Source organism: Polyodon spathula, chromosome 25 (assembly GCF_017654505.1).
Source record: "Polyodon spathula isolate WHYD16114869_AA chromosome 25, ASM1765450v1, whole genome shotgun sequence".
Lineage (NCBI taxonomy): Eukaryota > Metazoa > Chordata > Actinopteri > Acipenseriformes > Polyodontidae > Polyodon > Polyodon spathula.
Genome location: NC_054558.1, coordinates 6,115,996 through 6,124,776, shown reverse-complemented (window position 1 = coordinate 6,124,776; position 8,781 = coordinate 6,115,996).

Here is an 8,781-nt window from a genome sequence, read left to right as displayed (position 1 = left end):
GTAAAAGTTCTGCGCCGCAATGTGGAAGTTCAGTACAGTATCCTTGCTTTTAGTGAGTTTACAAAGAAGTCGGAACACTATGGGACCTGAGAAGCAAATACCCTGCTATGCCAGGGACATTAATTACTATTTGGCAGAACCCTTCAGAAAAGGAATTATTTTTCTAGTTCAATAACCTTGAGTGAAATAATTACAGTACAAGAGCATGCACTATCCCAGGAAGGAGGGGGGAAGAGGGTCGACCAGTCAAGTAAATGAACAGAGATTTGAGAAAGAGCCTAACTACACCACAGCTTTCCTGTGAAGCCTGCAGGGTGAAGTTTAGCTGACAAGACAGGTCATCAAAGTGGACCACCTCATGCCTCTGCCAGATGTTTAAAAGAACAGCAATCATAGACGAACAACCAGATTTACTGCACTGTTGACCCAGGGGTAAATACGTGCACTGTGAAAATAAACTCATAACTCCTCTGAAATGTTGCATGGGATATTCTTGGGAGTTTCTTCATGTTCTGTTTGCTATAATTGTGTCTCTGGGTGTCCAATACTGAGTTGTACTCATTTTAATACGGGTAAGAAAAGTACATAACCACCCGTTTGTACATAGGCGAGACTCTTATTATCAAAGGGAATTGATTAGAATGACCACTATATACATGTGGTCTTGAGTGTACAGGATCCATTTATCATACCTGGATGTTGTCGCTAGGCGTGGACACGGCTTGAATCAGGGTTTGATCTTAAAGACCTCATTTATTTTTACTTCTTTTATCTACCTGTATTAGTCTCTCCTCCTTATTGCATTCATTAGCTTGCTATCCCTACATTTTACAATCATTGCTGGGCAATACCGACCTAATTTTATAGGTTTGTTCATTAAAAAATGATTTGCGAAGTAACAAGTATCATACTTTCTATATGTGTACCATTCGTACAAAAAAAAAGCCATAACAGATACTTGTAAGACCCGAATACATGGGACACCCATAGTCTTTACTAGTTTTTACTACTCTTTACTAGTTTGACAGTAAGGCATCAAACTAATTACACTATGTAACACAATTTTTGTCACATTGGAAATAGTGACATTTTGAAATATCACTGTCCTGGTCACAAAAGCAAAGTTTGTGGAGAATAATAGCCATTTTCTATACTTTTGAGGCATAAGCAATTAGGAAATAATACTTACTACCCAGGAACAAAAAAAAAAAAAAAATTGTTACACAGTGTTATCAGTCGTACTGAAATAACTTTAAATTCTTATTGAACCAGGCTGCCCAGAGTTGAAAAGCTCCCCATGTCATTGATTTGGCACAATGCACTACCCAACACCACTCGTATGACAGTCTGTCAATCAGCCAAAACTGTGACAGCTCTTCGCCCCTCTGCTGTACAGCGTCACCTCCCAGGAGCCCCTTGTTATTGTCACAGCTGTTCGTACGGTCTCAATCTCTGGTTTTAAAATGTATCAGTCCTACCAGTGCTAGGAATAGCTTGGGCTGCCTGCTCAAAGAGCCCTCTTTCTAGGGACAGGAGTGGAGCAGTTTCGTTAAATATTCCCAAAAGTAAAAGTTTAGAAACAGCAGCTGAGCTGTGAAAAGTAGAAATTTTTTAAATAAAGCAGGAATGTATGCGTGGCATCTTCTGCCACCTACTGGTTCAACACAGGATAGCAGACAAGAAGCAAGAAGGCTCAGGGTTCACAACTGATCAATTACCTGCTGCCTACAATAGTCTCTCATTTTCTTGAAAGCTATATATATATATATATATATATATATATATTAGAATTGAGATCAGTTTAATGTGTGCTACAGATCAAATGGTATTATATGATCAAGCCTGACTTACAGGAAAACCTGTGTATTGGTTTAATACAGTATATAGTCCATGAAATCCAGGACAGACACATGCTGTCTCTCTGAACATGCTGGTAGGTTGCTGTGTATTTTGCCCATTTCATTTTTAAACAGGAGCAGGAGACCGACGGGGAGCTGTCTTTTCACTGTGTAAAATGCGTTGTCTGCTGAAGTAGGCCAAAGGCACTCCGAGCTGCTGTATCCAGAGCCCTCATTGTTGTGCAGGGAGGGGGGAAGATGAATCTCTTTGGCTATATGAGGAAACTTGACCCCCCCACACACAACTCTGAGTCCTGGAGGACTTCAGGCTGCCACTCACTTCTTTTATCTCAATTTAGAAAGTGAGGCTTCCCGGGTGGCAACTTCACAGAGAAACCAGGCAGTTTATTCAGAGAGCATTCCTGCCAGACAGCAACAGGGAAAAATCTCAGCTTATCAGGGTGTGAGTTATTTAACAGTCACAGCGGCACCTGATACAGGGTTCGGGTGATCGCTGGGTGCGTACTTAACTCTGCTGGAAAATGCACCCTTGTGTGATCAGTTCTGGTCATTTTTACTTTTAAAACATTCTGAATGTTCCGCATTCATCCACCATGTGCTAGTGCCCTGGAGCAACCTGATTGGTGGATGAAAGTTCTGAGTTTTCTCCAATTGTTTTAACACATTAATAAGCTCTTAGTACCCACACTGCAAAACAGCTCTGGCACGTATTTCACTGCGAGCGATGTATTCAATTTAGAAACAGATGCAGTTGCTGCAGTGAAGCCAAGTCGAAGATTCCCCCCGGAAATCCCTGCCACTTTCTTTCAATTCCAAAGCTTTGAAGGTCATTTGCAGCGTGAGTCCGAAGGCTCTCCCAGAATCGAATCAGTTCAAGTTGAAAGCAAGCACCAGAACACAGAGAGGTGCATCCTCAGCAGAGCCCCCAACAAAACTATAAAAGCCATGCCCACAACACCTAGGGTTGATTTTTATTAAAGGAGTTTCATCCACAATAAGAAAAACAGAATCGAGACTACCCACAGCACACAGTGAAACGCTCATGAGCCCAACGTGAGATTACAACTGGTAGCTCTGTACCACCCAACTGCATTAACTTTAACTGGGAAATTAATAAGAATATTGGAGGGGGAAGAAAAATCAATAGATAGAGCAAATCTGGGTAAATTTAAATTCACAAACAAAAAAGGATTTTGTCTTTCCTTAAATTCCCTTTCCCCGCCACTAAAAGTGAAATACATTTAGCTAAAAAATGTGGAGTCCGCATGCTGTAAATGAATGTACGATACAAACGCTTATGTAGACAGCATATGCATGTATAACTCTGTGTAGTGCACATACAAAATATACAAGATGCTACAGATGGCTTTATAAAAATATATATAAGATATATATATCATATATATATATATATATATTATATATATATATATACACACACACACACACACACACATACAAATACTAATGTTTCATTAATTTTGTCCGTCAACTGCACAGAGGTGTATAATTCTGCCCAAGCAATGCAGTCATATTGATGTACAGTGGATAGTGCTTGACACAGAGCCACAAGGACTGGTCCATCTTTGTTAAGGGCAATGATTGCAGATCTGAACAGTTATTAGGTACAGTATGTGTGTGTGTGTGTGTGAGTTTATTTGTTTGCTGTATTTTGGCTACATTTAGTAGAATTTCAATGATGTGGGTGACTGTTGACATTAGTTTGCAGGTGTTAATCAAAGCATAAAAAGTGACACACAAATACACTATTATTTTGCTAAAAAGTACAAATAAATACAACTCTTAAAAAATGCTTTGATGATCTCACATGTTCTTTACAGCAGTAGCTCCCTCTGGTGTTAAATGAATGAATTTCAAGTGGTTCCATCCTGTGATTTTTCAATGGAAAACTAGTAATACTTAAACAAAAGTTTTATGATCAGGGTATAGAGGAATACTAACTGAAAAACATACCCAAGATGGGTCATTTTCTTTCTCTGTGTTACCTTTATGTGTTACAAAGAATGGAGCAAAAAAAAAAGATTAATAAAGCCTTTATTACAGAGGAAAAAAAATGCCGCCTTGCATGTGTACCTTTGACCAATAAAAAGACATTTCCTGTCCTACGAACCATGGGAGTCGAAACAGCTGCCAAAAAAAATAAAGTTGAACCTTTCCTGCCCCCCACCCCCCACCCCCCTGTTTGCATAGCTCACAAGCAGAGCATCCAGGGTGTTTGCCTTGCTGTGCCCGTCTCCTGTGCCTCACTGTTTAGGCACACGCCATCCAGCTGACCGTGGCGCTGGTGGGGCCGGGCTCCCCTATCCTGTCAACCTGCACAGTGAAGCCAGAGTGACCGGGATCCAAGACCTTGACCGTCACCCCCAGGCTGGCTCGAGCGAGTCCCACAGTGATGACTGGCAGCCTAGCCACGGGCTCGGGGAAGGAGACTGATCTCAGCAAGGGCCAGGTGCACTCCTCCCCACAGAGAGCCTCCACTTTCCCTGAAAAACCTGCAGGCACAGGAAAGCTGTCAGTGTTAGGACTGAAAGAACTGCAGGCCAGCGAGCGCGGGTCACAATCGGATAGTGATCCTGCGATTCAGTGGGATACGTTTACATGTATTTATTCAGATAGTTATTCTTTCTTTAACCAAAAAAACTAAAACCAGACAGAAGCTGGCTATAGTCGAGATTAACCATGTCCGTGCTTCAGTTTAGTTTACTACTTCTACACCCTTGACAAAATGTTTAAGCTAAACTCTAGGAGACATCAGCCACTAAATGTATTCAGTACACGCTTTACTGGATTTGTTGTTACCTGGACAGTTTATTTTAGCACACTCTGTACTGCTCACCAAATGGGGGCCACTGCAGAGTTTAGCAGAGCTTAATCACACAATTCCTGCGTCGTTTATTTTTTTTCTGTGCTTGCTGGATTGTGCATCTTCTCAGAGGATCTGACACATTCAATAAATCTGTGTCTAAGTGTTTAATTTACTGCCGTATTATAAAGTAACTCTACCGAATATTTGTAAGCGTGGAAGCTGGGTGCTTGCTTGTATAAGAAACGCTGTCATTTGTTAAAATCCAATTAAATTGTGATGCACTGCCGGTTAATGAAGCAGACCTTACAAACACTTTGGTGTTCAGTTAGGCAGGTGCTAATGGAGTGAGCCCTGCTCCCAGGAGCTGTCACATTCCATCAAGACACAATGCTTTCTGTCGGGGGCGTGTCTGCAGGTCTTGACAAGGACTCCCTCGTAGCCAGACCGACGTGCCTCTGAGCCAGCATGGGGAAACCACAGCTTTATTTATTTATTTATTTTTTTGTACGCCTGATTATTTTCATTCTTCTTCTGAATCTTACTAAATGCAGGAGCCGGAGTTCCTCAGTTTTTGCTCCAGTGCAAAAGTTTATTTCAAAAGGAAAAGGTTTATTTTAGAATCTAGAAGCTGTTAAATAATACAATTCTTTTAGTTTTAAAGTGTTTTAAGTTCTAAAGGGCACATTTTCAGAAACCTTTACTTTTCTAATAATTTAAGCAGTAAATTGCATTTACTTGCTCATTTGCAACAAAAGGTTTTTTTCATGCTTTTATTCACTTAAAATTGTTTACCTAGAAACAAATAGCCCAGAATTTGAAATGTAACTCTTGGACGCAAACTTTGCTCTGCATCACAACAATGTCCGCTGTATCATAGCAGCCTCATGAAGCAAGAGGAAAAATCATTTCCAGACTGGTTACTGAAGCAAGGACATGGTGAATGGTTACCTTGTCGATTCGGGCTTGGGAAGCCTCGAGCGAGGAGCCCAGCTCTGTGTTCCGGTTCTGGGTTTGCCTGCTCTGGTCCGTCAGCTCCTGGCGAATGGAGTTCAGCTCCTCATCCAGGGAGGCCCTCTGAGCCTCAGCAACCTTCACCACCTTCCTGCAACACCCACAGACCACGAGACCATTGGCAAGAGGGGCGTCGTGATTAACGCTGGTTCATAATTCAATCATGTGACCATGGGGAGACGGTCATGCAATCTGAGAGAATTCTGACCTGTCTCTCTTGGATCACCAGACAGCCACACAACAGGAGAGTCGAGAGAACTTGTTAAACTTAGGTACCTGTATGTCAGCCATTGTTGCAGTATATATGAGTACACTATAAATGAATAGCACTATTTTATCAATATAGAGTTTAAATCTCACAATTTCTGATGCTTTGCACAATCAAAGTATAAACCATGTAGTACCTTTACAGCATTCAATACTTTTTAAACCAAATATTTGTTAAAACTAATAGCTGGAACAAAAGAGTAATGCCATCCTATGCAACAAACCTGACATTAGCCAGTTCCTGTTCGCTTTTAATTATCTCTGCCCTCTGATTGGCTCCAGACTCCTTCAGCGACAGGACTTCCTTCCCCTGCTCCTCCAATTGAGACGTCAGGGCATTGAGCAGCTCGGCATGGCGGTCAAGCTGGGCCTCCATTTCCACAGCACTGCACAGCTTGAACGCGTCTTTTGAAGACAGGCCTTGCCCTTAGGTTGGGGTTGGAAACCTTAAAAAACAAACCGATTCCAAATCTCAAACCTAGCTTGGGACAGGAGCACTGCATACAAAGCAGCCCTGACAGCAATGACACAATTAGGACTTAACAATGTGGCGGACATGGGACCAGACCTCAAAAGATATTTAGTTACAACAACAAAGTTGTTCCAGCGCCTCCTCAAGACACACCTGTTCAGAGGGCACCTGTAAACCCCACACCTCTAGACTATTCGGCACCCAATTGTACCAGTACTTGCATCAGCTTGTACTTGCACTGCACTGCACTGCTCCAGTTTGGTGCAAGTACTTGCTTTATTCTAATAATGCTCTTAATTAGATCTACTTTAAACATAGTTTAGGCTTGGGAATATGATTCTACACTTGCACAGGCAGCGCTCACTAAACTGTATGGCGTTTTGCCTTAAAGGTGTACCAGACTTTCTCAGGGTTATGATTTGCTCACCCTTGTCACTAACTGTTCAGCTACATTCTAAGCACGTATTTGAAAACGTCAGCACTATCACACACCCTGTCCTCAGTGTTGGTCCCCACCAATTCGATTCTTCGCTGCTTTATTTGCCGGACATCTCCTCCACGGCTCTCTCAAGTCTCTGCAACTGCAAGTCAGGGGATCTACACAGAGTTAAGCTTACTCTGAAAGGGTCACAGAGACCATAGGATGATTCGTAACACCAGCAGACCATCGAGGAAGAGAGGGTTGATATATATATATATATATATATATATATATATATATATATATATATATATATATATATATATATATATAGTGTTGTTTCAAATTAAAAACAAATACTACAGCTTTATTTGAACTGTAGTCTTTGTTTTCAGTTGCTAGCACTACAAAGCGATGTTGTTAGTTTTCGTATGTCAGGCAATGCCAGCGCAATTACTTTAGCAACACGACTTGTTTATTTATTTTTTTCTGAACTACTTAGTTCATAGGGAAGGAAACAAATTCAGGTAATTGGGATGGGGGCAGTTAAAAAAATAATTACACAAAAGAACCATCAAAAGACTCTGCATACCTTTTCGTTCGCTTCTCGGAGCTGCTCGCCGACATTCTCCAACTGAGCGAGTTTGCTCTGCAAGCGCACGAAGCTGTCTGCCAGGGAAGTTGCAGTTTGGTGCTGCTGGAAACAGAACCAACCCGCGGTAGCACCTCCAGCCACGAACAGCAGGAATAAAACAAGCACCGACCCGCTGTGACTGCCTCCTCCTCCCTGCGGCTCCGGGTCAACAGCAGCGGGGCTGGGTGAGTTCTCCTCGGGTCTGTGATTGAGTTTTCCTTTGCGGTGTTTCGCTGTCATTTTTTTTTTTTTGACAGATTGCAGTGAGAAAAAACGAACTAGTATTACTTGCTAAATAAATATCTTGATAAATTGTTAAATAATAGAGCTCATGCTCTTCACTTTTATTTGTGTCTTCCCCGATAAAGTCACTTTAAAACTTGGATGAAGATGCTCATCAAAAGGGCCAATATAACCACAGTCAAGGTGGGACGAGCTGCTATTCCAAATGTGGAAATCACTGTGCCGGGATATAGTACTCTGTCCAATAAAACGTGGATACAGCTTTGAGAGGTCGTAGCCCGCATGTAACCGGCCTATCGTTATGGAGCCGCTCAGCCGCGGCGCTGCGCTGTTGTCTAATAATCAAGAGACAGGCGCATTTCGGTGTCTTTGTATTATTATTACTCAAAGTCCAGCCGGTTATTTTCAGAACAACCGATGAATGTTTGCTCAGCTTGAGCCGAGCAGGATGGTGTTACAAGCTGCTTGTTTTTAAAACTATAACAGTGGCATTTAACAATAGCGCATATATAGCCAAGTACAGTATTTGAAAGCTATACATCCCAGACACTGTACATACAACAAGCCAGTAGAAGGACTATTGTATGTTTAATTTGAAAACGTTATTTATTTATTTATTTATTTATATAGGTACATTTAAAACATATTTCAATTAACCCGTTTCTTAATACAGAGGAAACTTGGGAAAGCCAAGGGTTATGAAAATCAAATCGCTTTCAGATTTATTTTTTTATTAAACCCGTCAGTATTTATGTGTTTACTGTAATAGGCTAGCCTGTGCTACCAGGCTTTATAGTACAGTGTAAATCAATAAATAACCACATAATTATTTTGTTTTTAATGCAAAAGGCAGGTTGTCAACGGGACACTACACAAACGTTGTGCCTCCTTCGAGGAAGGCATCTGTTCATATTTTGCACTTAGTATATTTCCTTTGCTTTGTTGACACTGCTTACTGTAACAACATATACGCCATTCACATCGCTTGATTAAATATTGAAACAATATTGAAAAATATGAAGTATTAAACACACTAGCTAAACTTTC